Source organism: Schistocerca serialis, chromosome 1, assembly GCF_023864345.2.
Source record: "Schistocerca serialis cubense isolate TAMUIC-IGC-003099 chromosome 1, iqSchSeri2.2, whole genome shotgun sequence".
In the NCBI taxonomy this organism is placed as follows: domain Eukaryota; kingdom Metazoa; phylum Arthropoda; class Insecta; order Orthoptera; family Acrididae; genus Schistocerca; species Schistocerca serialis.
In genome coordinates this window covers 88,228,276-88,246,389 of record NC_064638.1, presented here as the reverse complement: position 1 = coordinate 88,246,389, position 18,114 = coordinate 88,228,276, and positions in this window count along the sequence as shown.

Sequence of the window (18,114 nt, the reverse complement as noted above, 5' to 3'; positions counted from 1 at the left end):
ATTCTCACAGGATGGCAACATAGGGAAAGAACTGGAAACGAGGTGTAGCAAGGCTAATGCAGTGAGTGCTCAGCTACGATCTGCTCTCTTCTGCAAGAAGGAAGTCAGTACCAAGACCAAGTTATCTGTGCACCGTTCAATCTTTCGACCAACTTTGTGGTATGGGAGCGAAAGCTGGGTGGATTCAGGTTACCTTATCAATAAGGTTGAGGTTACGGATATGAAAGTAGCTAGGATGATTGCAGGTACTAGTAGATGGGAACAATGGCAGGAGGGTGTCCACAATGAGGAAATCAAAGAAAAACTGGGAATGAACTCTATAGATATAGCGAACAGGCTTAGATGGTGGGGTCATGTTACACGCATGGGAGAAGCAAGGTTACGCAAGAGACTCATGGGTTCAGCAGTAGAGGGTAGGAGGAGTCGGGGCAGACCAATGAGAAGGTACCTGGATTCAGTTAAGAATGATTTTGAAGTAACAGGTTTAACATCAGAAGAGGCACCAATGTTAGCACTGAATAGGGGATCATGGAGGAATTTTATAAGGGGTGGCTATGCTCCAGACTGAACGCTGAAAGGCATAATCAGTCTTAAATGATGATGATGATGATGATGATGATGATGATGTTTCTGTGGTTCATCAAGTAATTTGTGTCTCTGTAGCATGAGACAGTGAAAAACCACAAATGGATGCTGTGGATACTGAATGACAACTGCGGTTTGTCTCATCAAAAAGTTGTTATCTGGTAATGAGCAATGATATTTTCTACCTCAAGATTCATCAGAGCCCAGGAATCCCTCAACAGTGGAACCTGTTGGAGCTATGTGCGTGGGGTTATCCAAGTTTTGATTATCATCCGCAAAAAATAAAAGTTTTTTTTTTTTTTTTTTTATAGGTACCTACCTAGACGCAGACCCCAATACACACTGAAATCCCCACACCATGCTACCGTAGGACACCACTAGAGGAGCCAAAAGAAAACGGCACAGCTCATTCATCAACTGAAATATCGTGTGGGTTTTCGTTTTCTGTCTTTGAAAAGCAATAATGCTGCAGCAATCCATTCCGAATTGATGGAAATGGAGGGCAAAAATGCACTGTCACGACACAATGGTTAGGTGGGTGGCACAGACACCTCCAGTGAGATCAAACCAGACCGTCTCTCTGTGCAGAACCGGGAATCACAACAGAAGTGGAGGCCGTGGTACTCGAACACCTCTATCAAAATCGAAGCGACAGTTGATGAAGTTGAAATCTGTCATGCATCAGTTTTCTAAATTTTGAGCATGAGGAAGATTGCCGCCCACTGGATTTCATGACTGCTCATTCAAGAAGTTTGCCAATTGATGCAGTAGTGGAAACATTGCAGCTGCGTCTAGCCAATACAGATGATGTCTTTAGCCGCCTAATCACCATAGATGTGCGCTGGACGTGCTACTATGATCTTGCGACAAAGAAGCAAAGTAAGCATTTACATCTACGTGATTACTCTGCTATTCACAATAAAGTGTCTGGCAGAGGGCTCAATGAACCACCTTTAAGCTGTCTCTCTACCGTTCCACTCTCGAAATGCGCGGGAAAACGAGCACTTAAATTTTTCTGTGCGAGCCTTGATTTCTCTTATTTTATTGTGATGATCATTTCTCTCTACGTAGGTGGATGCCAACAGAATATTTTCGCAATCGGAGGAGAAAACTGGTGATTGAAATTTCATGAAAAGATCCCGTCGCAACGAAAAACGCCTTTGTTTTAATGATTGCCACTCCAATTCACATATCATATCTGTGGCACTATCTCCCCTACTGCGCAATAATACAAAATGAGCTGCCCTTCTTTGTACTTTTTCGATGTCATCCATCAGTCCCGTCTGATGTGGATCCCACACTGCACAGCAATCCACACTGCACAGCAATACTCCAGTATAGGGCGTACAAGTGTGGTGTAAGCAGTCTCTTTAGTAGACCTGTTGCACCTTGTAAGTGTTCTGCCAATGAATCGCAGTCTTTGGTTGGCTCTACCCACAACATTATCTGTGTGATCGTTCCAATTTAGGGTATTTGTGATTGTAATCCCTAAGTATTTAGTTGAATTTACAGTCTTCAGATTTGTGTGACTTATCGCATAATCGAAATTTAGCGGATTTCTTTTAGTACTCATGTGAATAACTTCATACTTTTCTTTATTCAGGGTCAATTGCCACTTTCCACACCATACAGATATCTTATCTAAATCATTTTGCAATTCGTTTTAGTCATCTGATGACTTTACAAGACAAGTGACAGCATCATTTGCAAACAATCTAAGACGGCTACTGAGATCGTCTACTATGTCGTTAATATGGATCAGGTACAATTGAGGGCCTGTAAGCAGTGGAAGCATGTGGATTCACCACTGCCGAAAAAGGTGAATACCAATTCATCATGGGCAACGTGGTGCTGAGTGCTTCTTGGGCCTCCCATGAAGTGGTGCTAGCAGATCATGCTCATAAGGAGCAAACTGTTTCAGGAGCCTCTAATACACCAACCGCCAGAGATCAAGGTGTATGCAGACCAGCTGGCCAGGGTATTGCAGAGGAATAGTGCAAAATGCTGTCATGCTGGGTGTACATGAAACGTTGCATGGGCAGTGCTACTGACTTTATCTGCTGGAGGCAATAGGCCTGGGCTGGCAGTTCTTATGCAGACCAAAATTACCTCAAACCTGGCCTTCACTTTGAGCACATTATGTTTTCCGTGTGCCTTATTTAATCTGTTGCTCACGCTGGTCATCTCTATGCAGTGTTCGCCCCCCCCCCCCCCCCAATCCCATAGATTGGCCCACATGTTGAGTTTCATTCCCTCTTGCTGGGTTCAGCTCCCCAGGCTTAAAGTCAAACCACTGTCACCTAAGCTGTCCTAAAGTGTGGTCTTTCTCCTGACAGTGCCCCAGCTCATTCTGCACCGGACGCAGTCACACATGCCGCTTCTTCCCCCCCCCAGCCACACATGCGACATGCTGCTTCTTTCCCCCCTCAACCCTCCCCTCTCTGATACTCTCCTTACATGGCACCATGTAAATTCTTCCTTCCTTGTATGCAGAAGCCATTGCATGGCAGATATTTCTATATTGACAAGGTGATTTTTAAGTGGAACATTTCCTTAACTGCTAAAATGCAGACTTCTACAACCAGGCCCCAAGGTCTCCCCCCAAGTCATCCATCATTGGGGAAAATGTGTCACATTGAAGGGTGAACATGTAGAGGAGGACTAGCACAATTACCAAGTCATATGGTCAAAGCTGGGTTTATGGAGGTGATAACTGAAAATTTATGACACGCCATTCATGATCTGATTGTACCTGTTTGGTGCTTTTCTATTTCAGTATTGGCAGAGAAGCAGAGAGAATGTGCTAGATGCTCTCAAACGCTATTAGTTATGCAGCCAAACAACACTAATTGCCAGATTACCAGCAGGAGGTGTCGCTGAACCTGTGGTTCCATACCCATTTTTCAGGTGTCTGTATGATACAGTGAAGCCCTCATAAGACTCACTGCTGTTGAGATATGGTTGCTGCAAACACTAATTATAGATTAACGAAAAATTAAGTGAGTGTCAGAACAAATCATTTGCAGAAAAAACAATAAGTGCATGCAGGGTACTGTTGTCATATGCTATTCAATGCCCAATATGTAATGGCAGAGGCAAGTGACATAATCTACACACAAATATTATCTTCTTCTGAGGAAAGTGCATATGTATATTGATTACTGCTGTAGAAAGGAATGAAAAGTCTCTAAATTCTTTGAGCTACCTATAAAGTAGGTTCCTCTGTATGTGACAGATTGTATGCAGAATTTTAGTGTTGGTGACATATGTAGAGAATACTTGAACAAGAAGATTTGCAGGGTATTCTAAGAAGAACTGACCATTCGAAAAATTTAGAAACAAGTAAACTATGGCAGTCATTAAAGTCACTCTTACAGACAGTCAGTGACTGAAGACAGTAATTTCTGCTAGTTCCATATTCTTCTGTTGCTAATACAAAATTTCCCAGCCAGACATTAGATTACAATTTCAAATCATGTCATGTTGTTCTCAGAAGTCAAAAGTAGCAAACACATTCAGAAAGGTGCTATTGAAGTAGCTACAAAAATACGGTATATCTGATGGATTGTACCGGTTCTGCTAGTATGGTTAAATTATACTCATATTGAAATGATCAAACATAGCTATCATCTTACAAGACTATCTACCTCCCCTCAGCACACTATGACTGACAGCAACTCCACTCAAGATGTCATCCATGTTTTGCCAAAGCTCCTTGGGCACGTCACTGCACATTTCGTTAACCTGACTGGAAACGATTATGTCCCCAACCTTCTTATCTCTGCTATACCACTTCCAAAAGGCATAGTCCAAACCATAATATTGCATGTAAAATAATACGAGATTATGCACACATGAACTGGGATGCCTATTGGAACTCCAAATATACTCAACTTGAAAGCTATCCTAAACATGGTAATATTTTTCTTGCTCCATACTTCCTCCACAAAAACTTGTGTGAGGCTATATGTCCACCAGTATATCCACTCACTTAATTTATCCCCCCCCTCCCCCCCCCCCCCCACTCCACAGTATCCCACATATTCTATTCTATAGAGAATCACATTAACTCAGTCAATCATTTCTGCGTACATGGAAGTAGGGCACTCATACATGCCATTGGATACAGCAATACATCTATAACATTTTACAGGCAAAGAAATTCAGGGACTGGCAACATTTGTGGACAAAATTCAGCACTGTACTTCTCATAAATTGATCAAAGTAATGGAAAACATTCCACACCTCACTGACACCTATTTGTTACTGCATTACCCTCCAAACCGCATGAATATATCACTTACTAACCACTCTCAGTAAAGCAAACCTCTTTGCCCCATACATTGAAGGTATTCTCACTGTATTGAATGATGTCCAACTTTTATCCACTGCCTGCCCCCCAGTTTCCAATAACATCGATATGACTAACCTCCCTACCTTTGCTCTGAATGGCTCTCCAATAAATACTCACTGTACCAAAAACTGAATTAACCTTGCTCATTACAACACGAGTACAGCTTAAGCACTCATCACCATAGGCATCTTGGATTATTTGGTGTGTCTCTGTAAAGGTTTTCTTGAGTTTCACACAAAATATAATGCAGACACATTGCTCCTCTAACTCTGCAATTCAAAATTCGCAAACTGTGTGACACAACGTTCTAATCAATACAGCACTGAACAATTACTAACAGAATAAAAAAATTAAACTTCCCGCAGTTACGCATTAAATGCCAGGGTGTGCAGGGATGTTAACTGCATTATACTCCAACATACCATTGATGTGAAATTATGAATGCTCCAGAATTTTTTGAACAGACCTCGTATTATGTTTGAAAATGGTGCTGCAGTATGTTGCTGATATTCAAGAATATAAACTGCTTTTTCATTATTGCTGGCTGGCATTTTGTAAACACCACTATAACTGTCATTTGATGGTAAATGGGGTGACTACAATTGAAACAGAACAAAACTTTCAGTTGATCAATCCATCATTGCAACAATAATAATTGTACATTTTTTGTGATCAGGTGATAGACGTTGGTAGTGGATTCTGATACAAGAATTGGTGAAATAACTGGGGCTGAGGATAGTGTTTTTACAAAATGATTTGAGAATCTGTGTGTCAGTCTTTGTATACATGTTGCCTCTGATCTCCTGAACTGTGATTTCAGGGTTAAATGTATTACCACAGTGGTGAGAACCAGAGGGAGACAAAGTAGTGGAAATGATGTAGGATTGGGAGGATGAATTAAATGTGATGATAGGGATTTTACGTATTAGATGGGTATTGAATTTGGAGTCGAAGAATTTTATAAGGATAAGCAGAGTAATATTAAGATTAAGGAGGTCCTTTGTTTTATTGCTGAGGACAGGGGCTTTGACCTGAGGATGTAAGGATCAGAGTGAGACAAGTTGAAAGTATGGGGTTACAAGCAGTGAGTCTGTGGTGTTGTATCCACACAATCGCTATGCTTTTGTTTCCTATCTTATTTGGAGGGATTCAGTGAAGGAAAGCTGCACCTATGGTTTGCTTTGCCTTTTGTGATTTTCTTGGTGACAGCCAGTAAACTTGTGTATGGGACTATTGGTAAATGTTGGTCATAATGCGCAGTCTTCTTCAGTTGTGCTACAGTTGCTGATGTACTTATAGCTTACTGAGGTGGTGTACTTCTACCAGTTGACAGTGGAAAACTAGCTAAGACCATGGAGATTTTCGTAGTCTTTGATTTGCTCAAAAGAGAGGTGTTGTTGGCAAGGTTTGGAGATGAAACTTGACAGTATTTGAGAGCTGGTGGACCATATTGTGCCTGTGGAGGCAAAGGAGTGTACTGCATAGATGATCATAATGGAGAGTCTATTGACAGGTGATGGCAAGGAGACAGTATGCAGACAGATAATTGAAAATTATGGAAATCTTCCATACAAATGACAGAACAGGGAGGTCATGAATGTATTCAGCAACACAGGTGATGGACATGCTGAACAATAAGGTATCAAACAACAAAAAGGCAATGTCCATGATATCTGATGATGGCGAATCTGTTAAATTCTAACCATGGAAGATGAAAGTGATGCAGTAGTTTCCCAAAGTGATGATGATGATGAGCGTTTGGCGTCATTGGCCAGGAGGCCCCTCGCGGGGCAGGTCCGGCCGCCATATCGCAGGTCTTATTACATTCGGCGCCACATTGGGCGACCTGCACGCCGGATGGGGATGAAATGATGATGAACACAACACAACACCCAGTCCCTGAGCGGAGAAAATCTCCGACCCAGCCGGGAATCGAACCCGGGCCCAGAGGACGGCAATCCGTCACGCTGACCACTCAGCTACTGGGGCGGACTTCCCAAAGTGAATGATGGTGCAGTAGACGACCTCTGTCATGAAGATAGCTTTTAGGAAGCTTTAATTTCTGAGTAGTAGTAATAGTGTTCCACAGATTTTGTGTTTGTTTTGAATACAGTCAGAGAGAGTCCCTTTAGTCAGCTGTAGTGCCATTAGTGCTAGTGACATCATAACTGCTGTCTGTTTCACATCTGCTGTGCAGCAAGCTCCGTAAATTTAAGTATTAACTGTGTTTTTCTTACTTCTCATTTCTTTTTACGTGTGTTTTTCCTTTTAGGAAGCCTTAATTTTCGAGTACTAGTAATAGTGTTCCATAGATTTCGTGTTTGTTTTGAATACACTCCAGAGACAGTTAGTGCCTATTTTCATTGTTTCCAACAAGAAGTGTCTAGTAACCACAGTTTTGTCAGCTATCAGTCACCTTTAGCGAATTAGCATTCTAGTTAAAAGTTGATTACTTAACTCTCTACAGAAAATTGTTGATTTCTTAGGATGGATAGGATGTGTGACTGCTGTGTATCGATGCAGGAGGAGCTGGTCACTGTTCACGAACAGCTGAACATGCTGATGGCCGCAGGCAGCCATTTTCAGGCTGCTGCCTCGGAGTGTAGTGGCAATGGGGAGTCCGGTGCGTTGCATGGTACACCCCAAGTGTTACATGCTTCACCCACAGTCCCTGCTGTTGAGACATCTTCGTGGGTACTGGGTGCAGTTGGGCCACCCTCTCCCCAAGGGGGGTGGTGGGTTCAATGGTGTTTGTGTTGCATGAGTCGGAGGGTCAATGTGGAGGCTGGTCGTGTGGTATCTCCCACTCTGCCTGTGAGTGGACATGTGGCCGCTCCTTCAGCAAGGTCCGAGCAGGCACACGGAGGGAGGGATTTATTAGTGATTGGGAGCTCCAATGTTAGGCAAGTGATGGAGCCCCTTAGGGAAATAGCGGAAAAGTCGAGGAAGAAGGCCAGTGCTCACTCCGTCTGCTTGCTGGGGCGTCTCATCCAAGATGTGGAGGAGGCCCTGCCGGCAGTGACAGAGAGCACTGGGTGCACCTGACTGCAAATTGTTGCTCATGTCAGCATCAATGATTCCTGCCATCAGGATTCAGAGGTCATCCTCAGTTCATACAGGCGGTTGGCAGAGTTGGTGAAGGCGGAAAGCCTCACTCATGGGGTGGAATCTGAGCTAACTATCTGTAGTGTCATTCCCAGAACCGATCGCGGTCCTCTGGTTTGGAGCCGAGTGGACGGCTTAAACCAGAGGCTCAGACAATTCTGCGGAGACCTGGGGTGAAAATTTCTTGACCTCCACTATCAGGTGGAGAAATGTAGGGTCCCTCTGAATAAGTCACACATACACTACACACAGGAAGTGGCTACAAGGGTAGCAGAGTACGTGTGGAGTGCACATGTGGGTTTTTTAGGCCCGACAAGACGCCTCCTGAGGCGTGATGAGGTAGCAGTAGGCAAAACCCAACAGGGGATGACAATATTAATGTGGTAATAGTGAACTACAGGAGCGTCTATAGAAAGGTCCCAAACTGCTCTCATTAATAAATGGTCACAATGTCCACATAGTACTAGGGACGGAAGTTGTCTGAAACTGGATGTAAACAGTAATGAAATTGTAAACTCAGATTGGAATGTATACTGCAGAGACAGGCTGGGCAGTGAAGGGGGAGGCATTTTTATAGTGATAAAAAGTGCAATAGTATTGAAGGAAATTGACGGGGACCCAAAACAATTTGGGTGAAGGTCATGGTTAAAGCAGGCTCAAACATGGTAATTGGTTGTCTCTATAGGCCCCCTGGCTCAGCAGCTGTTGTGGCAGAACACCTGAAGAAAAATTTGGAAAATATTTCGAGTAGATTTCCTGACCATGTTATAGTTCTGGGCGGAGATTTTAATTTACCAGATATAGACTGGGAGACTCAAACGTTTATAATGGTTGGCAAGGACAAAGAATCCAGTGAAATTTTTTTAAGTGCATTATCTGAAAACTACCTTGAGCAGTTAAACAGAGAACTGACTCAAGGCCATAACATATTAGACCTTCTGGTGACAAACAGACCCGAACTATTTGAAACAGTCAACACAGAACAGGGAATCAGCAATCATAAAGCGGTTACAGCATCAATGATTTCAGCAGTAAATAGAAATATTAAAAAAGGTAGGATGATTTTTCTGCTTAACAAAAGTGACAAAAAGCAGAATTCAGAGTACTTGACAGTTCAACACAAAAGTTTTATCTCAAGTACAGTTAGTGTTGAGTATCAGTGGACAAAGTTCAAAACCATCGTACAACATGCATTAGATGAGTTTGTGCCAAGCAAGATCATAAGAGATGGAAAAGAGCCACCATGGAACAAAAACCGAGTTAGAAAACTGCTACAGAAGCAAAGGGAACTTCACAGCAAACATAAACATAGCCAAAGCCTTGCAGACAAACAAAAATTACACGAAGTGAAATGTAGTGTGAGGAGGGCTATGTGAGAGGCATTCAATGAATTCGAAAGTAAAGTTCTATGTACTGACTTGGCAGAAAATCCTAAGAAATTTTGGTCTTATGTCAAAGCAGTAGGTGGATCAAAACAGAATGTCCAGACACGCTGTGACCAAAATGGTACTGAAACAGAGGAAGACAGACTAAAGGCCGAAATACTAAATGTCTTTTTCCAAAGCTGTTTCACAGAGGAAGACTGCACTGTAGTTCCTTCTCTAGATTGTCGCACAGATGACAAAATGGTAGATATCAAAATAGATGACAGAGGGATAGAGAAACAACTAAAATCGCTCAAAAGAGGAAAGGCCGCTGGACCTGATGGGATACCAGTTCGATTTTACACAGAGTACGCAAAGGAACTTGCCCCCCTTCTTGCAGCAGTCTACCATAGGTCTCTAGAAGAGCGTAGCATTCCAAAAGATTGGAAAAGGGCACAGGTCATCCCCGTTTTCAAGAAGGGACGTCGAACAGATGTGCAGAACTAGAGATCTATATCTCTAACGTCGATCAGTTGTAGAATTTTGGAACACGTATTATGTTTGAGTATAATGACTTTTCTGGAGACAAGAAATCTACTCTGTAGGAATAAGCATGGGTTTCGAAAAAGACGATTGTGTGAAACCCAGCTTGCGCTATTCATCCACGAGACTCAGAGGGCCATAGACTCGGGTTCCCAGGTAGATGCTGCGTTTCTTGACTTCCACAAGGCGTTTGATACAGTTCCCCACAGTCATTTAATGAACAAAGTAAGAACATATGGACTATCAGACCAATTGCGTGATTGAATTGAAGAGTTCCTAGATAACAGAACGCAGCAAGTCATTCTCAATGGAGAGAAGTCTTCCGAAGTAAGAGTGATTTCAGGTGTGCTGCAGGGGAGTGTCGTAGGACTGTTGCTATTCACAGTATATATAAATGACCTTGGGGATAACATCAGAAGTTCACTGAGGCTTTTTGTGGATGATGCTGTAGTATATCAAGAGGTTGTAACGATGGAAAATTGTACTGAAATGCAGGAGGATCTGCAATGAACTGACACATGGTGCAGGGAATGGCAATTGAATCTCAATGTAGACAAGTGTAATGTGCTGCGAATACATAGAAAGAAAGATCCTTTATAATTTAGCTACAATATAGCAGGTCAGCAACTGGAAGCAGTTAATTCCATAAATTATCTGGGAGTACGAATTAGGAGTGATTTAAAATGGAATGATCATATAAAGTTGATCATCGGTAAAGCAGATGCCAGACTGAGATTCATTGGAAGAATCCTAAGGAAATGCAGTCCGAAAACAAAGGGAGTAGGCTACAGTACACTTGTTTGCCCATTGCTTGAATACTGCTCACTGGTGTGGGATCCGTCCCAGATAGGGTTGATAGAAGAGATAGAGAAGATCCAACAGAGAGCAGCGCGCTTCATTACAGGATCATTTAGTAATCATGAAAGCATTACGGAGATGATAGATAGACTCCAGTGGAAGACTCTGCAAGAGAGATGCTCAGTAGCTCAGTATGGGCTTTTGTTGAAGTTTTGAGAACATACCTTCACCGAGGAGTCAAGTAGTATATTGCTCCCACCTACATACATCTCGCGAAGAGACCATGAGGATAAAATCAGAGAGATTAGAGCCCACACAGAGGCATACCAACAATCTTTCTTTCCAGAAACAATACGAGACTGGAATAGAAGGGAGAACCGATAGGGGTACTCAAGGTACCCTCCGCTACACACCGTCAGGTGGCCTGCGGAGTATAGATGTAGATGTAGATGTAAATGGTGATGAATTTTAGCAACTTTATTAATCAAATAAATTATGCAAGTGAGCAGCTCTGGCATGTAGGACCAGAGAGGTCCAGTGCTCATGTGTGTACTAATCAGCATCTCAAGTAATTTTAATACTGCAAAATCGACTGACAACTGACATTTATTTCTGAATATGTGTTTACTTGAGATAGGCATACATCCAGTTGGACTTCTGTCGATATCCTCATGGGCAACATTTTACGACATGCTGAAAAACTAGTGTCACCAATTTTTGTGTGCACTAGTGCACATTTTTGATACTATGTTGGCTTTCATGGAATGCAGGTGCCCTTGTTGAGCCCATAGAATCAGTAAATTTTCTTAGATATTGCAAAGATGAGGCATTCAGTGTAATTGTCTGGGAAAATAATTACCGTAAGAAATCATATTTATTAACAACATATATACTGAACAATGCAAAACCAAGGATGGAGTAACAGCAGTATTATGAAAAGGATGGATTGCTATTCACCATATAGTGGAGACATTGAGTCACAGAAATGCACAACAGGAAGACTGCTATACATCTGAGATTTCGGCAAAAAGCACAACTTACACACATGACCATTGTCTCTGGCCACTGAGGCCGACTGTGCACAGCAACTTAGCCTGATGGTAGAAACATTCTGTGTCAAGTGCATGAAGTGCTTCTCCCATCAGGCACAATTGCTGTTTGAAGTCCAACCTCAATGGCCATTGACATGTTCCCGCATGCTCCCAAAAGCAGCACTTTATCATCCCCCACCCCTAGCCTCCTATCTCCCAGTAATCTATCCTTTTTATAATGCTGTGATTATAACATATATTTTGTTCACTCTCAAGATTGCTTGCTAATAGACTTCTTTTTAGGAAATGAAGTCTGATGAATTTATGCTCTTTTCAGCATATGCAAACACTACGGACGTTGTCGCCAAATTGACAGTTTCTTTTATGTAAATGTTACACACATTGTTGACTTAAACAAGAAAGTGTTGGAGTTTCTTGCTCCCATAAATCCTATCACGGCTACTCTGGCATAAGGCTCTTTTCAATATCAGTGCTGTCATCAGCAGATTCTATTTGCATTATTGTAATTGAAGCCAATGGAAGGATCTCATGATCAGTGCCTCATCATATATCAAGAGCCCTTGCTCACTGCCAATGTTGGCACTCTAGATGGAGTGAAACATCACCTCATTGCTACTGTTATTATCACAGCCATCATCTACTCTGCTAATGGTATGGGTCAGACTACGCAAACCAAGCCCCCTACAAAGCACATGCAAATGTTGTATGAGACACCAATTTGGAGCCTGACAAGCAGAACAGAACCACAACAGTCACTATTACTCATACTCTACATCAGCTTCTACAGCCACACTCAGAGCCCTATATTTTCTTAATAACCTCCCCACTCTCTTGTTTTCCTCAGCATGCTGCCATTTACTTTCTCTTTGTAGTTTTCAACTCCATCAGCAGTACTGTCTTCAGCATTCTCACAGTCGTGAACAACTTTGCCCTCACTCTCACATGGATCTTTTATAGCAATAACACTAACTGCATCACTGTTACCAACTCCATCAACAACACTGACACTATCTCCAGCATCAATATCCAAACAGTCTGAAAACCCTAGGCATCCCGATTCATATGCAGCTGGGGTAATACCAGCATATAGGCAAGTTAACCAAAAAGTTTAGTTCTGTTTGTTTTTTGCTATGAGATCTTTCTCACTGTGGTCCCCTAAAGACTCTACCACTTTCACTCAAGCAATCTTATTCCATAATCATGCTTGAAAAATCTCCTTACTGAGGGACTCAATCACACTATTAGTTGTGGGTGGAATCTGAATTATATTACAGTCTATTCATCTTCCTCCTAAGACATAGGTGTTATGTCTAGGGCAAGAATCCAGCAAAAGCAACAAATTATTTTCTGCAGTACTGAAAATTATTCTCTCTCATTTTTCCAGATTTTGCTGTGCCAATTACAGGATTTTTGCAATTAAACAGTCCTTCTTTTTAAATTTTTGCCCCTAATTTACCTTGAGGATCCTAGAGACAGATATAAAGCTGTGGAAACTGTAATCCACTGATGCTTATCAATGAAATTGTTGTATACTAATATCTCATAGCATTCAACAAATACACAAGACTCTGTCTTTATTTCGCTCAAAATGGTAAAGTGTGGTCCTCATATAGTTCTTGGCTGAAACCTGATTGATTGGCTTTATACACGTTTAGTGGATAACAAGAAGCTATGACTTTGTCTATAGTACTGCCTATTAATGACATGTCCTCTACACCTTTATTTGAAGTAAACTTCGTAATTTTGCAACTTCCTTTTGCGTATAATTTTCTGAGTCTGTTCACCCAGGTCGAAGAAGCCTTGAAAACAGTAATGTTCATCTCAATTGCAATTTAGAGGGCCTAGTGCAGTAGCCACCAGAAAGATCGCGGGAGGCGCACATCGATACGGTGCGTCACGGACGGTAGTTGCCACAAATAGAGTCCTGTCCACCAGAGGGCACGCGAGAATTCGGCCGTGACCTCTGCCAGCAGAACAACAACAACAACTCAGGCAGAACGGGCCATGCCCAGTCAGTTCACATCGGGCATGCCTATGAGACAGTTCCCGGTCTACTCTGAAGTGCAATGGAAAACGTGAACCGTTTTACTACACCTAGTCTCATAGATATCCCTTGGGAACATTGCATTGACTCTCCCAAGCAGGTCTAAATGTTTCAAATAGTCTTTCTTTCACATTTTCACAATTTTCATTTTGGTGCACATTTTGTATTGCCTGTACACCATTCTTCTGTTTATGCAGATGGGAGGTGTACATTAAGGTCCAAATGGTAACAGATGTTTGGGGATTTTCATAAAAACTGGCAACAAACAAGGTTCAACCACCCACTGTTTTATCTGCCCTGAGGTAATTTAGCGGCACAATGGTGACAGACTGGAAGGCATCAGTGCGGTACCTACTCAGAACTCTGTTGTCAGACAACACAACAATGGAAGACACACAGTACCATCAGCAACTTGCTCTGAATTACTAGCTACTTATATGAATAACACTATTGTGACTCCGTTTGTGCAGGAGGAAGTAAGGCTGGCAATAATGAAGTTAAAGAAGAAGGAAGCACTGGACCTTATAGAATTATGGCAGAAGTGTTGCACCAGATAGTGGACTAAATTGTACCATATATATCAGCATTACTAAATGAATGTCTTTTGCAGGAATGGGAGCCCATAATCTGGAAAATTTCTGATATCATTATACTTTTAAAAAATGATGATGATGAGGTCCCATACTCCAAGGAGTGTAGGGAACGATGTGGGAGACCTGCACCACCAACTAGACAAGGTCCTAGCAGAGGTGGTTTGCCATTATCTTCCACCGACCATAATGGGGATGAATGATGATGATGAAGACAACAACACCCAGTCATCTCAAGGCAGGTAAAATCCCTGATCCCGCCGAGAATTGAACCCGGGACCCTGTGCGTGAGAAGCAAGAACGCTAACACAAGACCATGAGCTGTGGACCTTTAAAAAAAAGGGGGAAGATAAAAGACCCAAGAAAACCAAAATCTTACAGGCCAATTTGTTTGGTAAATGCTCTAGTCAAAGTACAGGACTGTGCCATCACCTGAGGGATCACAACGCAGATAGTAGGCATGAGCTCCCTGCAGTATGATTTTGAAAATTTGGAAATTTGGCATAAGGTTCTATGGGGCCAAACTGTTGGGGTCATTGGTCCCTAGGCTTACACACTAATTAAACTAACTTAAACTAACATATGCTAATAACAAAACACACACCCATGCCTGAGGGAGGACTCGAACCTCTGACAGGGGGAGCTATGCAAACCGTGACCAGGCGCCTCAGACCACATGGCTACCCTGCATGGCACAGTACGATTTCAGCAAAGGGGAATCCATAGCTGATGCAATAAATCACGTAATGGACATTGTAAACACCTCAGATGACAAGTATGTTATTAGGATAATGATTGATATAGGCTGGGGCATTTCATGATTTATAGTGGAATGTCCTTTTCAAAACAATGGAACAAATGGATTGTCCCAAGTGTCCTTATAACAGCCCATGAGATTATCGCACAGACAGGCAGGTGGAGTTAGAATGTCCCAGAAGGAAAATTGTGGAAAAGATAACCAAAGGCTGCTCTCAGGGCTCTGTTTGTGGTCCATTATGAAATCAGCTTCAGTGCATAACAGACACTAGAGGCTGCATTGCTGAAGTGGCTGATTTGATATTTATAACATCTGCCAACTCAAGGGCAAAATTAGATGAAAATTGTAGGATCGTTCTTGAAAGAATAAGTAACTGGAGCACAGAAAACAAACTAACATTAGCAGCCCCACAAGTGTTTATATGTTATTAAAAAGAACACTGTCAGGAGTGGGAAACCCCACAATCAGAATAAATTACAAAACCTGTGAAAAGAAGGAAAGTATAGAGGTACCTTGGAATAGACTTTGACAAAAAGTAAAACGTTCATCAACACATAGAAATTGTCTCCCACAGAGACATTAAAATCCTGAATAAAATAGCTACAATTGGCCAAAGAAATTTTCAGCTGCTACTAAGTGCAACAAGAATGTACCACAACACAATCTTTACTGTGGTTGTGGGCTACATTTTAAGCATTTGGGCTCATAGAGCCAGAAAGGTAAGGACAGCATACACTGTATGGCAAGTGCAGAGGAGTGTATCATGTGCTTAACTGGCACATATAGAACACCACCAACTGAGGCACTGCTGGTATACTTGGCTTGCTACCTCTAGACCTAGCAGTAAGAAAGAGAGATACACAATTTTGGCTCAAAAAGAGCAAATATGATAAGGTAAAGGAGATACTGGGCACAAGAACAATATCAAATAAGGAAATAAAGACTTTCATTGATAGAGAATGGCAAGAACTTCAGGACAGGGCAGAAACAGGGAGGAGAACTTACCCATTCTTTCCAAACATAAAAAGAGATCAAGAATGCCGTACTTTTTGCTCACAGAATGAAATACACATTACCTATTGAGACATGGTTCATAACCTAGCTATTTACTGAAAATGTGACAGCACACCACAGACACTTGCAAATGTGGAGCAATAGGCATCCTGGACCACACTGTCTGGGAAAGTGCCATTAGACAAGATGTTACAGACCAGGACAGGAATGTATTTGGTAATACAACAGTCTAGAGCATAATAAGAGATGAGGAACATGTGGCATAAGCTGATTTCCCTGACAGCCAAAAAATCAGCTTAATTAACTGCATGCATACATGGCTGAGAGACAAGTAAGAAGAGGCCAAACATCATGACAATGAGATGCACCATGGCAGAACATCCACCAGCAACCACCTTTCAGAAACAGTGATGAGATGAGCCTAAGGGAAAATCAGGAAGGATTGCCTGAGATCCTGAAAGCCATCTTCCAATCTCCACACCTTGAGTGTCACAGCCCCTGTGATCCTGAGTTGCACCTCAGCATGCTGGGGGGCTAACTATCCATGCAAATGAGAGATCTAGCTTGGTTTTGATATCATGTACAGTAGTGCAGTGTATTGTAGTGTAGTCTGTGTAATGCATTGAAGTGTAATGTAGTGTTGTAGCCCAGAATTAAAAATTACAAAATTTGTGATACAGCAATAGAGTATGGGTTTAGCGTGGTAGGGTTGCCGAATCCAATGATGCACGCTACACCACGTGTAATAAACACCATTTTTATTTCTCATAAGCACACATATACAGTTGTTTACATTCTGTATTCTCGGTACACGTCCGTACACTTTCACGCGCGACCACAGACTGGGGCAAAGAGCTTGCCAAAAACAAAGATATTACACGCGACTTGGTCGATAGTCGCCACAAGAGCATAGTGTAGCAGACCAGTAGCACATGCTTTCTGGATTCCAGATGAACATAATATCTGTGTGCCAGATAGATGGTAAAGTCATGATTCCTTAAAGATACCTCTACATGGTGCTCTGTAAGAAACATCACTTATTAATCTTAAAGCTTTCTTTTGGAGCTTGAAAGACTGCTTTGCAAAAGAGGTATTTCCCCAGAACACTATTCCATACTTCAGTAGACTATGCATTTATGTGTAATAAGCACTTAACCCTGTTTCAGTATTGCAGCAATCTTTAAGCACTCTTAATATGTAACATTACTTGCTTAATTTTTTGTTAAGCATTTCTACATATTTTTCCCATCTTAGATGCTCACCCACCCATAATCCTAAAAATTTTATGTGATACTTTTGCTGAATTTGGCTATTTGATAATGTGAATTTTACATTGGTCCTATTTTTGTTCCTTATATGGTTGAAGTTCATCTATACAGTTTTCTTGTCATTGACAACTAGATAGTTATCTTTAAACCATTTTTCTGCCACTTCTGCTGTTTTCTCAATTTTTTGCTGCATCTCATAATCATTCTTCCCTTTTATAATGAAGTTTGTATCATCAGCAAATAATATGGTATCAGCTGCTGAAAACTATTTAGGTAGGTCGTTAATAAAAACCAAGAATAACAATGGTCCAAATACCGAGCCCTGGGAAACACTTTTTTATATTCAGAATGGTAAACATTTCCATCCTGAGAAATTTGTACTCTTTGTTTCCTGTCAGTAAAATATGACTTGACCCACTCGTAGGAAATACCACAGACACCATAATTATACAGTTTTAACAGCAGTAGATTATGATTTATAAGATCAAATGCTTTGGTAAGGACCAAAAACAACCCACAGATCAGTTCCTTGTCCTCAATAGCTTTGTAAACAAGTTTTAGGAAACTGAAGAGAGCTGTTTGTGTAGATTTGCCTTTTCTGAAACCATTCTGTGCATTTACAAGAATTTTATTTTTGTTT